The sequence below is a fragment of the Notamacropus eugenii genome, chromosome 3 (genome assembly GCF_028372415.1).
Source record: "Notamacropus eugenii isolate mMacEug1 chromosome 3, mMacEug1.pri_v2, whole genome shotgun sequence".
Taxonomy (NCBI): domain Eukaryota; kingdom Metazoa; phylum Chordata; class Mammalia; order Diprotodontia; family Macropodidae; genus Notamacropus; species Notamacropus eugenii.
The window spans coordinates 56,632,260-56,653,100 of record NC_092874.1 but is presented as its reverse complement, the minus strand read 5'-3'; the positions used below and the strand labels follow the sequence as shown (position 1 = coordinate 56,653,100).

At 37.4% G+C, this 20,841-nt stretch overlaps 1 long non-coding RNA gene across 1 annotated transcript; it reads left to right on the top strand.

Annotated features, from left to right (window-relative positions):
* Positions 1–941: 941 nt before the first annotated feature.
* On the top strand, positions 942–19,788 carry LOC140531136 (uncharacterized). The gene is made up of 3 exons (XR_011976285.1): positions 942–1,489; positions 18,332–18,416; positions 19,594–19,788. It is a non-coding gene; the product is annotated as an uncharacterized lncRNA (long non-coding RNA).
* Positions 19,789–20,841: the final 1,053 nt, after the last annotated feature.

The following is a 20,841-nucleotide window of genomic DNA, read 5'->3' as shown; positions in this document are numbered from 1 at the left end:
ATATTTCATACCAAATAGTGATTGGGCTGAATTGAAGTTAATGTTTCAGGATTTTATAGTGATTATTTTCCATGAGTTTTCAGTACATTTGGTAGAAAAGGTGGTTTCCAAAATTTCTGCCACATTAAAGGAAAACAAAGAAACAAACAACACACTCATACTTGTATGTCACCTGAAAAAAGAACGTGAAAAGTAGGGATTCATGCATTGCTAATGAGAAACAGACTCATGAATGGGGGCATCTACAGATGAAAGGTATTGACTAGGGAAATGTCTGGGAAGAACGGAATAAGACGAGTTTCTAAATAGCAAAGCTACAAATGAAACAAGAAAGAGTAAAACCATAAGAATGAGTGTTATTGAAGAAAACACAAGAAGAGCTATTGGTGAATTGAGTAAGAGAATAGACACCCCCAGTATATGTCAGATACACAAGAATACAGGCCAGGATTTGCAGAAATGAGAAACAGCTAAAAAATAATAACAACCCAAGAACTTAAAGGTTAGAAGATAAAAAATATTGTGGGGGTGACAGTACTGAAAGCAGTGGACAGATAGAATTTAATCTCACTTTCAATATAGCATATGATTTCTAACATATGGTGTATTCAATTAAATTATTATTGAAGTTTTTCCTATTTACATGTAGCCTTTAATGACAAAAGTTAAAAGGCTTCCTATTGCTTACAGGATAAAATACAAAATCCTCAGTCTCCAATCTGGCTTCCACCCACCTTTCCAGACTTATTTCACATTGCTTCTTTTCACACTGTCTCCACTCTAATCAAACTGGTCTGTTAGCTGCTCCTCAGTATTTTGGCATTCCAATCTTTGGGTTCCAGGTTTTTCCCCAGGTAATACAGAGAGCCTGGAAAACATTGCCCTTCTCATCTCTACCTTTCAGACTTTCTAGGTTCCTTTGAATCCCAGTTTATATATTGTTGGGACTGGAAGCTCAATTCCGTGTGGACAGTCTCGGGCAGGTAAAAGTGGGACTTCTAAATCTTAGAGTCTTACGAGGCCCTCCATGAACAGCGGGGGTTCGAGAAGGTCAGACTGAGCTAGCTCGGCTAGCTCGGGTATTTCCGCCTCTCCCCCGGAGATACCTGATGGGTGGAGTCTCCCTGCCCTCGAGGTCGTCCCGGATTGGAGCACACCTAGTTACCTAACAGCATGGTATTGAGATGCAAACTGTGTGGCTGAAGATTAAGTAGGATTCAGGAAGCCTAAAAGCTCTCTTAGCACGTGTGGAGCCAAAGAGAAAAGTAGGGCTCCGCTTCTTTTCTTTCCTCTCTCCCCTCCCCCTCTCTCCCCGCTTGTACTTCTACTTCCAATCCCTTAAGCTTAGCCTTCTTAGGAAATTTCCTCCTAAAGAAGACCCCCTGCACTTGTAACCGAAACCCTGTAATAAAGCTCAACCCCTGTTTGACTCTGGAACGTCCTTTCTCTCATACGTGCATCCGGCGTGGCCAGCCGAAGACCTGGACAGGTAAGAAAGACTCGGGTAGCCCAATACAGGCCTCTAGGCTTGGCAATATATCATCTCTTAAATATGGCTTTTCCTGAATCATCCTGTTTTACTTCATGAATCACCTGTCACCATTTTGAAATCATTTTGTAAATGCTTTGGACTGGGTGCTCCAATAGTTTTAGTGCTTGAAGCTTAAAATGCCCTAAAACTTTTGGAAGATACTACATTAATTGATATGTGTGCATGTTGTAGAATGTAAGCTCGTGGAACCCTGTAGGGCATATTTTGCTTTTGTCTTTGTATTCCTAACAGTACCTTACATATAGAAGGTGCTCAATTAATGTTTGTTCAATTGAAACTAAAGAGTATAGGCTGCGTTCCTAGAAGCTACTGATTAGATCTGAACCCAGCATTGAATCTACAAGGGGAAGACACAGAAATGTTAACATATAAGAAATGAAAGGAATTGATGAAGAATGCTAAGGAGAAATAGTGGCCTAGTTCTGATAACCCACATATTAAAGTTTTACCCTGAAAACCGAGAAAAGAAATATTTAGAACTAAAAATGAAAGGCTAACATTTTCAAAATATTTTCTTTTGTTTCAATATGACAAATACAATCATATCATGCACAAGAACAGAATATTGTCTCCATAAAAATATTTCACATCCTTTAAAGAGGATCACATCTGCATAGGACAAAGGATTTCCACCCATGACACATTTTATGGACCAATGTGTGTGTGTGTGTGTGTGTGTGTGTGTGTGTGTGTGTGTGTGTGTGTGTGTGTGTGTGTGTGTGTGTGTATTACTGTCTCTGCTATGTCTGGTCTATGTGTTTTCCACTCCAATCTTTGCCTAAACAAGCAAGAGTCTAGACTTGGCATTGCTTTCTACCAAATAGTGTGAACTATATTCTTTGTCTGCTCAAAAGCAGCTCCCCAAGTACCTCCCATATAATGAAAAAGGAGCCCCCAAGGGTCTTCTGAGTGAACTCAGAAGATACTCAGGATCAACATAAGATATTCTGCTTTGGATATGACAATGTGCTCTTTTACTCCTTACAAAAATAAAAAATTACTATCATTTAGACATATCCTCAGTAAAGTTTAAATATCTTTTATTAGAATCCAAGTATTCTGTCTATTTAAACCCAATAGCATGATGTAAGGTTAAGGTTAATTAAGGTTATTATTGATTAAGGTTAATTCTCTCTCAAGGAGAGAATTGTTTTGCTTTGGATATAGCTAAATCCACTTGTCAAGTGGTTGTAGGCCCTGTGCCAAAAAGATTTTCTGTTACTTAGCTTTGACCTTCAGATTTGCTTTTTGGAAGACAGCAGGTTGGGTGTTCTATTGGGCCATTAAGTCGTGTCCTTTGTCTATTTGTACAAAATCTAAATTCCATGAGTGGAATGAGCATCATGAGCAAGCTAGAGATTTGTGAAAGCTAATTAGGACCACATGATGATCATTATCTTAAGGATCTCCAAAAAACTCATGACTTACACGGGACAAGGCAAATTCAGTGGTGTGATAAGTGGCTTTGATATTTTTATAAATGACCCAATTAATTATTATTCTTTTAAAACTTCTGAGTTTGTGCCATTAAAACCTTTCTGGTAGCCCAATCATTTTTAAAAAATATTTATTGTGAAAATTCTGAAAATCTATTGAAAAAAATAAATCACAACTAATAATATTGTTCACCATATCCATGTAACTTAATGGTTTTAAATTATTTTGACTAATAACAATAATAACAACTCATATTTGGATATCACTTCAAAAGTTTACAAAGCTCTTTCTTCACAACTCTGAGAAGCAGAGAGTGCCTGTATTATCCTCCCCATTTTTAAATAAAAAACATGAAATTTAGAGAGTTTAAATAATTTATGCAATGCCATATACCAAGTAAGAGTCAGAGTTGGACTTTAAACTTGGAGCCAATCTTCTGACTGCAAGTCAAATAATTAAGTAAGCAAGAATTTACTAAGCACCTATTACATGCCAGGAACTGGGGATACTTGGAACTAAGCACTAGGGATACAAACAAAGAAAGCAAAGCAACACGTAGGACAGTAACTAAAAATATTTGTGCCTTGGACAGCAAAATCTGCTCCAGGGAAAAGTGGTATAAAGTGTACCCTTCAATAAACTTTTAAAGCTGGGTTCCCATTGAGGAGAAGGCTGCACTAAGAGGGAGAGAAGGTTAAGACAAGAAAACAGATCAGCTAGTATATTAACTGTATCTTCTCGTTAACTGGGCTCTAAGCTCTGTTACTCCTAAAGTAGAGACTAAAAGTTTTTCAATGTCCTGGCAAGTGGGTGCCCTGGAACAAAGTCCCAGCCCCTTTATACTAGTTATGACTCTGGAAGTACATTTCCCTTGCTGTTTAAAATAATGGCTTTTCTCTTATCCAGAGGTTCTTAAGCTGGGGTCTATGAACTTTATTTAAATATTATTTTGATGGTTGTATTTCAATATAATTGGCTTCCTCTGTAATCCCATGGATTTTATTTTATGCAATGGAAAACATTATTCTGAGGAGATCATAGGCTGCACCAGACTGGTAAAGAGGTCAGTCCCAGAAAGGTTGAGAACCACTGCTTTAGATATTGAATGTACCACCATCCAGAAGAGCTGTGTTTGAGTCCACAACACCCCCCAAAAGGGTAAGAACCCATATTCTGATCATTCACCTTCTGATTTGTCGCACTGTAGGAAATACTTTTGTAGAAAATACCTGACAGAGAAAAGGAAGAATTTATTCAGAATCTCTAGCGCATTTCTTTTGGTAACTATGTATTACAAGATGGAGATAGCCATTTAAAGCATACTTAAGTGAGTTTTCAGCAATAATGAATTGTTATAATGATGAAAAATAAACTCAATAACACAATTAATTTACAGTCTAGGGGACATCGCATAAAATAGAGTAACTTCCATTTCTGTGGTTTATAAAATCCTTTAGACCTATCAAAAATATATGCCATAATTTGGTTCTGAAAAATGAATTCAGACCCATTAAATTGTTGGAGAAGCCATCTTGGGAACTCAAAGACCAAACAGCAAAGTCCTGGCTTGGTATTGTTTAAACAAAGCTCAGCAGCAACTAAAGGGAATTTTCCACCTTATCAAGCCTAAATGAGAGGACGAAAGGGTGGTTTGTCCAGAGTACGAGCAGTGACCTATAAGATTAAAAAGAAGTCTCTTTGTCGCAATTTTATCATCACTTTTAAGTGACAAAGTGCCAAAAGACAGGTTTGTGGCAGCAGCAATACATTTTCTCTGGGGCAATAAAATCATCAACAAGGTGTCTGTGTATCTGTAGCACTGCCTGAATATGAAAGCAATTTTCTGCAGCCCTCTGCCTTAATTCTATTGTTTTCATCAAGAACGAATATTCTGGATTACATTTCCCAGTGACTGATTGTAATAGACATGGCCTGAAGAATGGATGAGCAGGCTCCCCAATGATTGCTGGACAAGACTCCAATGCTACCAACAGCAATATCTGCATTTATCTAAAAGGAGATTAAATGCTAACAGGACTTCAGGACATTTGTCTGCCTAGCATCAGCGCATGCTTTTCCTACTGAATTAAAAGGGGAAAGGGGCAAGATTGGAAGGGAATAAAGAAGAAGAGGAGAGAGAGAAGGAAGAAAGGGCAACAGGGAAGGATAGAGGGTAAAAGTTTCTGGCAAGCCATGCAGGTTACAGATGTCATACTCTAATATAAAAATATGACATACAAACATGTTTAGTTATCCATGTTATAAACACCGAAGCTTTTTTTTAAAAAAAAAATCTGTTGTTTGCAAATCAAATATCAAGTCCAAAATGCAATTAAACATCCCATTTAATTATGTGTTATCTGCAACAAGTTCTCCTTAGGGTCTAAGGACAGGTTTTCAAGTACAAGACAATCTTAGAGCTGAAAAATATTAACATCCCTCCTTCAGGTATTTAATCTGCCGATCACTGTAGGCGGTTTTAATTATTCAAATTCCTTCACAGCTTTTTACGGGTAATTTTATGACCAATAATTACATGTGTAGTTATGCTGCTCAGAAAAGAGTAATAAATTTCATGTGTCAGGAAATAAGCAGGGTTGTTGGGGGTCAAGGAGTAATTTTCCTCCCCTCCTTTTGTACTCCATAGATTGATTGGCCAAGTTTATACTTAAGAGGAGTTTTCAGAGCCCCTTGAAGAGCCTTTATAATAACTAGTGTCAAAGGTGGGTAAACACAATGGAAGGGCTTACCCCCAGATGTGGCTAGATAGTCTGCATTTTACTACAGGCACAGAGACATTGCATATAGATACAGTGGATAAATCACTGGACTTGGAATCTGGAAGACGGGTTCAAGTCACCCCTCTGGCACTTATCAGCTATGCGACCAATAAGACACTTGATCTCTTCTTATGCCAAGCAGATCTCTCGTGCTAATCTTCTAAATCATACTTGAGTGGCAACCTGAATTGGTGAAAGGAGTTCCCCCATCACAGGTGCCCCATGCTGTGGCCATCACAGCTCAATCATGACTATAGATACATAAAGAATTGGAAGATGAATTTAAATTATTAAATTCAAGAACTGCTACTGTGGTCGCAATAGCAGAGTTGTTTTGGCTTATTCATTTATTTACTCTTTGGAATTTTAAGGAGATTCACCCTGAAGCACTATAAGCAAATGTACTACAACAGCAAAGAAATACAGTTGCAGATGAAAAGGTTAATAGTTTATGCAGATTCTTGTGGTTTAATCTTGATAATACCAATAATAATCAATACCAGCTATGGGATATTTGATCTATATCCCTTATCTTCCTCCTCTTTAAAGTCCTTCCACCCATTCAAGGCTTTGATATTAACTTAGTTCTACTTGGATTCAATGGATTTGGATGACGTGTCCCTGCCTTTCCCAGGAATCTGCTTCTTCCTCACCTAAGATAGTGTACAGTATTCTGGAACCTAGGGAGGAATTTTATTCAGATAGTCCCACAGCTTAGTTATCTCTTGACTTTCAACCTTCAGTTCACACCTAGGAAATAGAAAGCCCTCTTCTGTAGCATGCTGAATTTAAATTGAATACATGAGAAAAGTAATACTAGAAGAATAAAAAAGTCTTGTCATTACATTAAAACTTCTGTGACTTATCACAAAAATACAGTGTTTAATGCATCTAGAGATGGCCTTAGAGCTGGTTCCCATATCTGACACCTGTTGGCTGTGACTCAGAACAAGGCACTTATTATCTTAATGAGGTAGGCAGCTCTCTAAAATTCTAACTTATAGAGAAGGTGCTAACATGCACTGATGGAAGTTTGTTCATCTGGGACCTTAGTATATATATCAGTGATGGCACAGGTCAATCAGAATTTTTCAGTGCCTCATTCTAAATACACCAAATATTGACGATTATTAAACATTTCTGTACATGTAGATGCAGAAGGTAGAGAAAACGTACCAAAAAGTCTTCTTATCCCCAGGGCAACCACTGGAAGCTAATAGTTTTAATAATTCCCTGATGTGAACTTGTTTTCTTTTGATTTACTTCTTTCTCCAAAAAGTAGAGTACTAGATAACATATCATTAACTATAAGTTCTGGTTAATTAGTTGGAAAGGCATTGTAGTTTATGCAGAAATCTTCAGACTTACCATTGCCTACTGGGCACAGTACAAATTCTGTCATTTAAGGCTGTTTGTGACATTGTTCTAACATACCTATCCAGACAACTCAATCCAATCGCCTCTGTCTCTTCTATACTCCAATCAAACTGGACTCTTCTCTATCTCCAGTTCTTATCTGGTCTAGTAACATTGAAAAGAGAGCTGCACTTGACATCAGAAGATCAAGTAACAGTCAATTAACAAGGATGTATTAAGTACTTTTATGTGCCAGGCACTGTGCTGGGCACTGATGGTACAAGTAAAACGAATAAAACAATACCAACTTATGAACTTACGTTCTAGAGAGGTAGATAACTACCAACAAAAATTATACAACATAATTATAAAGTTAAACACATCTATATTCATTATATATACACATATACATATTATATATATATATTTATATACATCTATGAATGTGTATGTGTATATATATTCAAAATAGTATATATATTGAATATATATGTTCAAAGTAGTCGTTGAGATAGACTGAACTAGTAATTGGGGGATCAAGAAAGAATGTAGAGAACACCCTGTCTTAAAAGATCTGCTTCAAGTCCTGGCTTTGCCACACATGATCTCAGGCAACTCACTTCACTTCTCTGGAATTCCATTTTCTTATCTACAAAATGATGTTGTTAGACAAGACGATATCCCTTCCAACCTTAAGACTGATCCTACAATTATCTCTCCCTCTCCTACCTGCATACATTTGTTCCTGTAACTAACCCCCAAGCATAAAATGGATTAACCCCTCCTACCTCTCTCTGCTGAAGTCTCTCATTTCTTCAAGACCCAAAGCAGATCTCATTTCCTCCAACAAGGTTATTCTTACTATCTCTTTACCTCCAAGCACATGGGATCTCAAACTTCTCGCAATACTTTATCTTGAACTCTGTTCTTCACTTATCTGATTAGATTGTATGCTTCTTGAGGGCAGGGATGTTCTTTTGTCTCTGTCTCTCTTTTACTTAGCACCATGCCTGACACAAAGTAGGTGCTTTATTGATGGATGGATTGCTATTTCTGTTCAACCTATCACAGTGATTTGTGTACATATGCTTAATTTCTTGCCTCAATTAAACTGTAAATTCCTTGAAAGCAGAGACTATATCCCTTTACCATTGTATTTCCAGTGCCAAACCTAGTACCTTGCATATAGTAAGTAATTTTAAAATGTTGAATTATTAAATTAAATTGAACTGAATGCAAAGATCTTGGAGTAAGAACACTTAGGTTGAAGTCTATGCTATATCTGTTCTCTTTTGAAGACACATGTAAGCCATTTAACATCACTAAATTAGTTTCTTCCTTCTTAAAACAGAATTAATAATGCATAAAATACCTGCCTCAAAGACTTGCTGTATGCAAAACTCACTGTAAACTGTAAACACTCTACAAACATGGGCTATAGTCAGGGCCCCCTACCCTCTGACAAAGACATACGGGGGGTAAGTGAATGACCTCAGAAGTGAGTGTTCCAGGAAGCACCAAGTTCAAACCTGCTACATTTAACTGGATACTGGACAATCCCCTAGTGGTGACATGTGTTGAAGCTACACATTCAACTTGCAAATGTAATTGCCTACACTCCAGTCAGAACAAAGGAGAAAGTCTGTGGATTTCCCTTCCTAGGACACAACTCCCAATGGGAAAAAATGCCTCCAAGACCTTGAAAAGGTCTACCAAAGGCATAACTGCTTTTCTGCAGAGGAGGGCCCACTTGACTCCTTTTTTTCTTATATACTTCCCCATACTCTGTTTCCCACACTGCAAAAGAGCTTGTTGAAAGACATAGTATAACAATGGTTATACTGTCTCTTCCATTAGAAGAGCTGCCTGCTATTAGCCCCATGTGAGTGGAAATCTTTCTTGACATTCCAGGTGGTCCCACCTGCTCCCTTTACTGCTTCCTGCAGCCCTGTTGTGTCACCTTCCTTGGTGTGCTCAGAAATTGTTGTTATTAGATTCTGGTCATTGAAGATTTCACAGTAAAACAAAGTATGGAGAAGCCAACAACATGACTTTAGATGAGAAAAGCTTTCCAAACCCCTGTAATTTACTATAGAGCCGGTGACAGGTCATGTAGATGAGGATAAAGCAATAACCATGATCTGCTGGAAAGCTAGAAGGGGGAGCTGTGAATTACCCAACTTAAGAAGTTTTTTATAAAGAAGACAGATAACAACCCGTCCTGGATGTTCTAGGCTGGACCTATGTAGAAAGCTGGACCAGAAGATCTTTTAAGATCTTTTAAAGTACTGTAATGGTGTATAAAGACTGAGAGTGAGGTTTTATTTTGGGGTTTAGTTTTGGTAAGATTTGAGTACCAGATGAGGATTCTGGGAAGTTGTTAAGGAGCTTCCCCCAACTTTGAAAACCTAGATGTCATGCTTCCCTCTCTGGTAACTGGTCAGACAACTGTACTTGTCTGTTGAATTATGGTCAGGCAGAGGAAACCATGTCTGTTGATTGGGGCTTACTGACTGGAAATGTTTGCTTGGCCAGACAAGGACTCTAGGAAGCCACTTAAGGAGCCCCCGGGCTTTGAGAACCCAGATATTGTGCTTCCCTCTCTGATAACTATGATCAGGCAGTTGGGGTTCAACTGTCTGTTGAATTCAGGCAGAGGAAACCATGTCTGTTGACTTTTAATTTCTCCATATTTTCTTTGAAGTTCAGGGTGTTGACTCTCCTGAACTAGAAGAATGATATATGTGTTTGACTAAAGGATTGATATATGTGCTTGATTAAAGTGATTGTGAAGTTCACAAAAGTTTTATGAATGCAGATCTAAGAACCTGTGATAGGAGGCTCTCCTGTGTATGTTGGGGTGCTTATGGGTACAAGTACCTCCCTTGTTCTATGTTTTTTTCATGCACACAACCTTATCCAGGACTTAAAATTCCTAGAATTTCTAAATAATTTTCCTTAACCACTTCCTCATCCTGCTCCTAATTCTAATCATAACTGGCATCATTCATATGCATTATCATACATTCATATACACCTCTATTTTATAGATGAAGAGACTTGGAATTTGGACCCAGGTGTTTTCTCCCATTAATAATCATTCCACTATACTATATTTTCTTTCTTATCAACCTCTATACCAATCCAATTTTTAAAAAAGTCTGATTTTCCATATCAGTGTGGCTAGACAGGGCCTCAGAGTTTAGTCCAATTCTTTTTTATATACAAATGAGTAGAAATTTTGGCCAGATTATGGAAGAGAAATTTTTAAGCAATACATTGCAAGTAGATTTGAATTATGATATATTCTAGAAAAAAAGGCATTTTTTAAAGACCAAATTATAAGGATACTAATAAACTTAACTTTAAGAACTTCAGTTTTTAAATACCTATAAATGATTAAAGCTCAGAGATCATATAATTCAATTTCATTGTTTTATAGACAAGAAAACCGAGGCAAAGAGGAGCTAAATGACTTCCCAATTGTCACAATTATATTGCAACAGAGTGATAATTGGAACCCAGGTCTTCTCATTCCCAGTTTAGTGTCTATTCATGTGCTAATATTTCTGATCCAGTCTCTGACCATGCTTTGGGGGAAAAAATAAATCCTATGCCAGTTTAGTCAAAATCTATTTTTTAAAATAGTGTCCCTGTATTTTGTGGCATGAACACATGCCTACATATATTTTTCTTACCATAAAAAAGTCACAAATTATACTCTAGCCTCTTGTATTTGAACTTCTCATGATATTCCTGCAGAATTTTGTGGTTGTGTAGTGTAGTGTTGTCATAAAGTTGGAACTTGTGTAGTGCTGTCATAAAGTTGGAACTTGTGAAGTGCAAAGGCAGGAAAAATAACGAAATCGGGGCAATCCTTCTGTTTCTCTTCAACAAGCTGTTGTGTATTTTTACCAAAGCATTCAAAGCACCACAGTGCATATCACACAACTAGGAGAGGCCTACTTCTATGGAAAATCCTTTGTCTCGAGCAACCGTATCAAAGGTTCCCCGGGGATATGGATATAATTGTCTTTGATCTGAGGTTAAAGAAAGCTTTTCCTTGGCAGCCAATTCTAGTTAATCCCTTGGATAGTTACTTCCATTGTATACGGCTGGTATACAAGGCCTATGAACAGTATGTGTACGATGGATATTATGTACCAGAGGAAAGAGAAATAAAGAAGCTTGCCTCAGGTGTCAGCCCAACTGGGGCCTTTCATTCAGAATTCCAGCACAGAGGCTAACACTGACCAAAGGGCTAAAACAATTAAGGGAGACTGCAGGGGTTTGGAATGGCATTTTCCTTCCTTGTCTATATTTTGGGAATCTTTTTGCTTCTGCGATTTTTTCCCCCAACCAGATAATCTGGGAAGCTCAATATGTAAACCATCCCAAGCCCAAAGAAAGCATAGTTTTATTGACAAGGAGAATAGAGAGGATATGTATCAGAGTCCTTAGATGTTAATAATACTGGCAAGTGAACAATAGCTACCCCTGAGACTTGAGTAGTTTTAAGCATTCATAGAATGATAGAACTTCAACTGAAAACACTAAAAGTTTCCCTCCTTTGGCTCTTCTTCTCTGGTAGCTCCTTAAACAACTCTCAGCTGATGGTAGTGGGAGGGCTTGATGGTGTAGTGTCCATTCTCTTTCCTGTTTTGAAAATCAGGACTTTTGTTCTCCCTCTTTCTCCACAATCTTTCAAACATTATTAACAGTGGTTCAGTATTCACACCTACCATTTATTTCAGTATTCTAGGATATAGTTTATCTTAGTCTTATAACCTCATGAAGGACAGCTAAGGTGATTTAACAGAGAGAGAGGGTGAGAGAGAAGAGAAGAGAAGAAAGAGAAAGAAAGAAAAAGAGAGGAGTGAGAAAAGCAGAGATAGAGAGGGAAAGAATGAGGGAGAAAAAGAGAAAGGAGAGAAAGAAAGAAAAAGAGAGTAGAGAGAGAGAGATTACATAGGAATTGATATATAAATATAGCTCTGCTACTGATCTTGGGAATCAATTTTGTTTTAGCTATTTTTGTTCTGCCCATTCTAATCCAAAGATCTCTTAATTTACAAGAGAAAACAAAAGGAAAAGGAAATAGTTGGGCGTTTTTTCCGCTTTCTTTGTTCCATTCCATCAGAAGCAGGCAGAAGTTCTTTCCCTTCTTTAATTGTCTACTTTTATCAAACACTCAAACTGAGCTGTGACTTCATCAATTTGGATGTTCTTTCCAACAATGCTGATCACAACCCATATGAGATAATCCTTGTGTGTGCCTTCCCACCGGCTTCCTAAAGGCGATCCACCCATTCTGCAGGAAGCCTTTCTCACCTTCTGCTAACATGGAAGAGATACCAGCACCTGAGCTGCCCACTTTTCATTCCTCATTCTCACCATATAATCAACGTATCATTTTTCCCTACCCTCTATTTCCCTGATGACATCCATTTTGAAGCTCTCAAATACTTTAAGGCATTTATAGAAGAAAAAGAAAGACAAGAAGTTACAGCTAAATGCAGAGACTGCTCATATATTCTCTTTGTAGACAATAAAAAGTAGGAGGAATTGGTTTCATCTTGAATTCATAGGCAAAGGGAAAGATTATTTTATGAGATATTTGGTTACTTTGCAGTATTAATAATAATCACCTACAAGAAGATTACCATAACAGTAATTAGAACTTCTATCTATATCAACATCTGTTGCTAAGAATGAGGAGATAGAAAATTTCTACAAAAAAATTAAATAGGACCCTCTGTAGTGCCAAGATAATATTCACATTATGAATATGCCAGAGTAATTCTGAATCACAAAATATAACAGACTCTCCACATGCAAGACAGAACCAAAACATTTATTTAAACACCAGAAAATCAAATCTATCATAGCAACAAAGAAATCTATACAAAATAACAATGCAAGGGGCACCGCCATCCCTAAGCCTTTCCCCTGCTAGGGGACCTTCCTACAAATGAACACTCACAGCTCACTGCCTGCTTCTTCTTTCTCCCTCAACTCTAACTGCTGTGCCCAACTTCCTCTCAGCTCTGCTCCATCCTTCCTGCTCTACCCTTTCCTGCTCCTTCTGTTCCTCCCACCACAGACTCATGTGACTCAGGCTTTTATGTGACTCAAGCAGGTCACATGGGCCTATTAATGGATAGGAAAGATCTTTTCATTATGCAAAAATACATTAACAATACATCCTCCAAACTAAATCAATATGTCCTTTAATAGAGACTTCACTGCAAAGATAGACATAGAGAAAGATGATGAAAATTATTATTAGAACACATTGTTCATGAACAAGAAAAAAGTCAAAGTTTTGTAAACTATACATGCATAAAATGCAATATATACATAGATCCATATGTACCATGAACACTTTCTTCAAGAATCAAAAGACACTGGACATGTTGAGCACTGAATGACTTAAAAAAATTAAATTGATCTTATGTTTATAGATAATGTAAGAGTTAGTTGTGAATCAGTTATAGAATTTGCATGTAGACTATCAACTTATTAGTGCAAAGAGAAAAATTAATACCAAATTAGAAGGATAAAAATGAGAAGACATTGTGAGAATCTGAGGCAATTCTGATCTGATCTGCGTTCTATTGATTCTAGAAAATGGAAAAAAGAAGAGAAAACCTACATGATTTTTTTAAATTGCCATTTTTAAAGAAAGTACAATTGATGCAAATCAATTGTTAAAAGGAAAAGACCAAAAGAGTCTAGAAATTACCTCAACTGGTAAATACTTCATCCTCTTGCCAAGCTTAGAGATATGACAGCCATGACAACATTAATTTAGGATATGAACTCATCTACAAAATCTTATGGAGTCTTTTTGAAAACTGTGAGCCACACTGATTCACAGGATCTTTTAATTGGAGCTGAAAGGGATCTCAGGGGTCATTTAATCAAAGTCCCTCATTTTATAAATGGAGAAACAATTCATAGAAGTGAAGCAACTTGCTCAGGGTCATGTGATATGTGAGACAGAATCAAAATATAATCCTGCTCTTGTGTCTCAAAATCCAACAACTTCCTACTGTGCCAACAGTGATTAACAAGAGAAAAAAAAACTAGGTTATAGAAAGCTTAGAAGATCCAACTTAGCCACATTATTCCAAGAGAATTTAGAAATGAAACTGGAAGACAGCAAAGAGGTGAAAAGTAGAAAATATCTTTAAAAAATTCTAAAAATAAAGGATTTTCATCACTAATGATGAAGCTACCAAATCTCTCTCTCTCTCTCTCTCTCTCTCTCTCTCTCTCTCTCTCTCTCTCTCTCTCTCTCTCTCTCTCTCTTTCTCTTTCGCTCTCTCTCTCTCTCTCTCTCTCTCTCTCTCTCTCTCTCTCTCTCTCTCTCTGGCTCTTGCTCTCGCTCTGTCTCTCTTTCTGTCTCTCTCTCTCCTATCTGTCTGTCTATCTGTCTCTCTCTGCTATCATTATTAATAGTCACTCAATCAATAAACATTTATTAAATGTCTACTATGTGACAGGGACTGTGCTAAGTGTTGGGAATATAAGGCAAAAGACAGCTCCTACTCCTAGTAGTCTAATGGGAGAGACAATATGCAAACTATGTACAAACAAGATATATGGAGGGAGGACAAATTGTAGGTTACCTCAGAGTAATGGCAGTAACATTAAGGAGAAGTCTCTAGGAAAGGCTTCTTGTAGAAGGCAAGATTTTAGCTGAGATTCAAAGGAAGCCAGGGAACCTAAGTGGCATAGATGAGGACAGAGAGTATTCCAAGATGGGGCACAGGTGGTGAAAATACCATGGCAAGAGATAGAGTATCTTATGCAAGGAACAACAAGATCACTGATTCACAGTGAGTAGAAAGGGAAAGACTGGAAAGGTCAAATCAGACAAGGATTTTGGTGGTCACCTAAACACACACACACACACACACACACACACACACACAGACACATACATATGCACAAACACATACATATAGATATATGCACACATAAGTAGTAAAAGCAATTAAGGGACAAATTGTACATGGAAAAGCAATAGGCTGCTTGCAACAAAATTGACCCCTTCCTCCTATCTTCTCTCTCCCTGGGAGAGGACAATAGAAATCGTTCAGAACATTAACAGATGATTAATACCCTGGCCAGGGATGAAGGAGGGGAAAAGAAAGGTATGAGAGAATTGGAGTGTATGAGTTTCACCAGCCCACTCAACAATCAGCTACTTGCAGCTCCTGTTCTCCAATGTCTGAAGAAGGAATGTTTGAGTCCTGGTGTTCTGGGCCTGCAGGACTGGGGCAAGGGAAGTCCTTTGTTGTTATTCAGTCATTTCAGTAACTTCTGACTCTTCATGACTGCATTTGGGATTTTCTTGGCAAAGATACTGGAGTGGTCTGCTATTTCCTTCTCGAGCTCATTTTATACATGAAGATACTGAGGCAAATGGGGTGGAGTGACTTGTCCAGGGTCGCACAGGGGGTATGCCTATGATACACAACCTGGTCACATACTTCCTCTTGGAGGTCAAGATGGAAATTCTTCTGTCTCCTTCCCAGAAGTTTCTCTTACAAATTCCACACCATCAAACTGATAAATTTTGGGAAAGAATTTATTCCATTTGCCATGGAATTGGATGTCTCATTCCAGAATTTGATGTCTCTATGGAAACATTCTCTTGTGTGAGTGCTACAAAGGAATGACATTAGCACTAAGCTAAGTTAAGAAATTATTTTTCTGCTTGGGCCAAAAAGTGAACTTTAGGGGATACCTTAATAATGGAACCCAACTATATCATGCCTCTATGACAGGTATATGATCTGTTTCACAAACTACTAATGTATCTCCAGTAAAATTATTGTTTTAGCTTCTACTTCCAATGATCTTAACCCAGATGCTATCCACCATGTTTTTCTACTGTAGTTACTGGATTTCCTTAAATGAAAATTAAATAATTCAATTCAAAAAGCATTTATGACCTACATATGCATGATTGACTTCACAATTGCACTTATTTGGAATATCATCCAAATTAAATGTTGTATCTTCCTATGCTCATTTTACATTCTGAGGTATATGAAGACATTCATTCTCTTAGCCAGAAATGTTTCCTGAAGAAATGTTTTGTACAATAAGATCATCATTTTGTGTGAAAAGAAGACATAAGGCTAAGTAGGGAAAAAAAGATTAGCAGGTCAGAGAAAAATATATTTGATTTTTTTTACCTTCCTTTTCTTTTATTTAAGTTTTATTGTTGTTTTGATTTTATATTTAAAAAAAAAAAGTTTTTCAGTTATCCCCCACTCCATGAGTTCTCTTCTAAGAGAAAATTAAACAATGAAACAAAGTTAAAGATATAGTGATCTCATCTGAAAGGTGCCACATATGTGGCACCTCCCTCCTCCCAACTTTCCATATTTAAGGTAATTTTTTAATTAAAAGAAACCTATTTTCTTTCCCTCTAATCTCTCCCTATTAAAAAATAGAAAAGAAAAACAAATCAAAGAAATTCCCCATTTACAAAAATCTGCATGTTTCATTCTATATTCATAAATCTATAACCTCTCTGTCAGGAAATAGATAATATATTATATCATTGGTCACCTGAAATTCATTTCATTCTTCCTTAGTTTATAAAAGTCTTCAATATTATTCATTTTTGTAATATTGACATCAAGAGCATAAATTGTTTTCCTGGTTCTTTTTACTTCACTCTGTATCAGCTTATATAAGTCTTCCAGTTCTCTCTGAAAAACTCTCTCTCCTCAATTCTTTGAGCATGATAGTATTCCAGCACCTTCATATGCCACACTTCATTCAGCACTTCTTCAATGATAAATATTCCTTTAATTTCCAATTCTTTCTGCTACCCCCAAAACAACTGCTACAAATGGTTTTGTGTGTGTGTATATGTATGCATATATACATGTATATACACACACACATATGTGTGTGTGTCTGTGTGTGTGTGTATATGTGTGTGTGTGTGTGTGTGTGTGTGTGTGTGTGTGTATACAGGACCTCTTTCTTTTTCTTTGACCTCTTTTAGCAATAGGCCAGTTAGTTTCACAGGTGGGTTAAAGGGCACACACTATTTATTAACTTTTTGTGTAATTACAAACTGCTTTGCAGAATGGTTATTCCTGTTCACAAAGCATCAATATGTGGGGCAGCTAGGTGGTACAGTGGATAGAGCACCAGTGCAGGAGTCAGGAGAGCCTGAGTTCAAATCTCACCGCAGACACTTGACATTCACTAGCTATATGATCTTGGGCAAGTCACTTAACCCCAATTGCCTCATCCTGGGTCATCTCCAGTCATCCTGATGAATATCTGGTCACTGGATTCAGATGGCTCTGGAGGAGAGCCCCCCCTCACTCAAAACAAAGTCAAGTGAAAGTCATGTCATCATTTCTCTGATGGCATGGTCTTCTTCAGCAACGAAGGATACACACAACAGCAACAGTACGACTGTTGCCCTCCAGCATTTATCACTTCTGTTTTTACTATCTTTGCCACTCTGATGAATATGAAGTAGAATCTCAGAATTACTTTAATTTCCATTTTTCTAATTCATTATGAGTTAACCTTCCTTTTCTATTGAAATCCTGTTCTTTGTCAAAGCACTCAGATGACACCTCTTCCATAAACTTTCTCTCATTTTCCGGTAGAAAGTGACCCCTCCCTCCTCAAATGTTCTCTGAGCACTTTATGAAATTTTCCATTTCTCTTTATTTTTGTTACTTATTTGTGTTTACCTATCCCACCCCACCCTTTAAGATTGCAAGCTACTTAAGGGCAGCAACAAGACTGTTTATCATCTTTGTCTAACCCAGTGCCTTTCACATTATAGATGTTTTAAAAACTTTCACTGAATTTTTTGCTGAATTAATTGAGGTTCATTTTAAGAAAACATCAGGCTATAAATAACTTTACTCCAAGAATCAATCCTTCCTGAATGCTCTGACACCCTGCTGTCTTTGGAATTTCTCCTGTACATTTTATATTGTAGTCCTTTTTCTCTTTCTCCAAATTGTAAGATATTTTTAATAGGGGAAAAAAAGAAAACAACTCCAGATTCCACTGCAATGCTAAAGAATTAAAGTTGAATCTTAAGCTCTCAATCCGCTTATTAATACCCCTGTCATGGCTCTTGTTGGAAAAGAGGTTTAGTGTCACTGTCCTCAATCAGTGTCCTTTCATTCACTTTCATTAACAGCCATGTTTTCCTGACAAAGGATAACAAATGGACACCGTTGGTCCCTAATGTGGTTTTTGACTACCGCGCCTGGGCCATTTCTCTGGTAAGCAATTGCAATTATTTGTCATTTTAATATAACTTGGCAAGGAGACCCAAAAAACATATGACTATGATTCATCAATATGTATATTTTGTACTTAAATTAATATTAGAATATCATTATTATTGCTCTAACACTGTATGAGGTAGAAAAAATTGCAGCATGTAAAAAATGCATTAAACTCTGTTCTGTTCCTTTCCTACAGCAGGAATACACATAATTTAAATGCTTACACCATTTGTAGGTTAACAGCTGTAATTTATTATTAGTAGTAATAGTAGTAATAGGATACTTTTATCTCTTTACTAATAGGAAATATATTAAAATGTTTATATTATTAATTGGAAATAATAGAAGCATATATTAAAACTATCAACAAATTTATTGCAAACTACCTACCTCTGCTTTTATATCTTAGAAAATTTTGGTGCCTATTTTTTTTAATCATTTAAGCATTTTCATAGGTTGCCCTCATATGCTAGAAGCAACACACTAAAAAATGAGGCATTCCAAAGGAAAAGGGAAATGAAAGATGGCATCCAAGAAATGTATAGGTGAAAAAAAAAAACATGGGTTAACTACATTGCAAGATTGAAGACAGCTGGTGTGTTTCCCTGATATCCTCGTAATATCAAGAAAAAGTAAGGAAGCCCCGAAGCATATTAGGTGACAAACTTATGAGAGAACATAAATGAGTCTTGCACAGGATAGGCAATCATGAATGACTTGTGATATACAACCTGGAAGAGAATACTCACATTGATGAGATCACATAATCATTTGTGTATTTGAGTACTTCAATGGTAACCCATTTATGCCTTTCCCTCTGAAGGGACCCTGGTCTGTGTTCTCTTACAAATAACCTGCCCAGTGCTCTCCAAGTCTCTACCCATTACATGGGTGCTAATGAAGCAAACCATTTAGTTTGTCCATTAGTTATTCTTTACTCTCACTAACTAATCAAACTCATATCTTTTTCTACTACAAACCTTGAGGGCAGTAACTATTCAATTTCTGTCTTTGTCTCTCTGATAGCAAGCTTATAGTAGCTTCCTAATAAATGTTTGTTAAATTGAATTGCTAAATACATCTCTCTGGTAATATCTTTTATGATACTTCCTTGTGTTAAGCTTGTGGTTGGCTACAGCCTCTTTACCAACACCACATTGTTGTTCTTCAGTTGTTTCAGGTATGTCCAATTCTTCATGACCCCATTTGGATTTTCCTTGGCCATGACACTGGAGTGATTTGCCATTTTCTTCTCCAGCTCATTTTACAAATGAGGAAACCAAGGTAAATAGGATTAAGTGACTTGTCTAGAGTCACATAGCTAAGCAAGTGTCTGGGGCCAGATTTGAATTCAGGAAGCGGAGTCTTTCTGACCCAGCACTCTTAATCAGAATTAATTAATTCATTCACACCATGCATCTCTCATTTGCCTTTATTTAGAATAGCTTCTTTATGAGTTAAGTGGCAAGTACTAGTCCTGAGGCAATTAGAGAATTTCAATCAGATCAATGGAGTTTTACTGTTTCTGAAAGGGCAGGATGCATGACCTTTTGGATCAAAGAGTCAAAGAGAGAGTTGGGAAGCCAGATTGGATCCACTGACCAAGGGAAGTCAGAGGAAATAAGCAGAAAGTCCTGAGGTAGTAGGACTCAGGAACACACAGCAAAGCATAACTTTCCAGTTCACATGAGCAACAAGACAGCAGATTAGACATTTTATCTGATCCCTAAAACCTCTGAAACCTCTCCAAAACAAAAATTATTCACCAAAGGTGAAGCAACTTCAGCTATTTCCATGGTCTGGGATACCCAGAATGCAAAAGAAAGGGGAAAACCCTCAAACCAGGAACTGACATAGATTAATTCTAAGTTTATTCAATGCTCCTCACCACCTCCCAGACTACCTACAGGAAGGCTACATTAAAAGAACCAAGGACAGGACACAGCTTGCATCAAAACCTGCCCCATTACCTCAGGTCCCCCTCACTCTTTCCACTGATGTGGAGATCCTGGTCCTAGGTTACAGAAGTTGGTTCAAATCTCAAAAGATAGCTTGACCATAGCCCTTCAGGAGCAAAATACTGCTGAGTGCTATAAACCTGAAGCCCCAGTGCTACAATGATCTGAACTGCTAGTTCTAGGGAAAACAGACTCTGAACTGCTGGTTCTATTTCAAACAATTGATAAACAAAGAGAATGGGAAAAGTCACCAGGATATAACACTATGCTTGTGTGTTGCCTCCATCAAGCCCAAGTGAAAAAACACAGCACTCATCAAGGGCCAGTTTTGACCATCCAAAAGTAAGTTGCGGCAGAGAACTAGACTGGTGACCCATGAATTGTCCAGCGCTGGAGGAGGCTGAGATGCTTTGAGATTTATCATTCAGGGAAACCACAATCACAAGGGAGGAAATGAATAA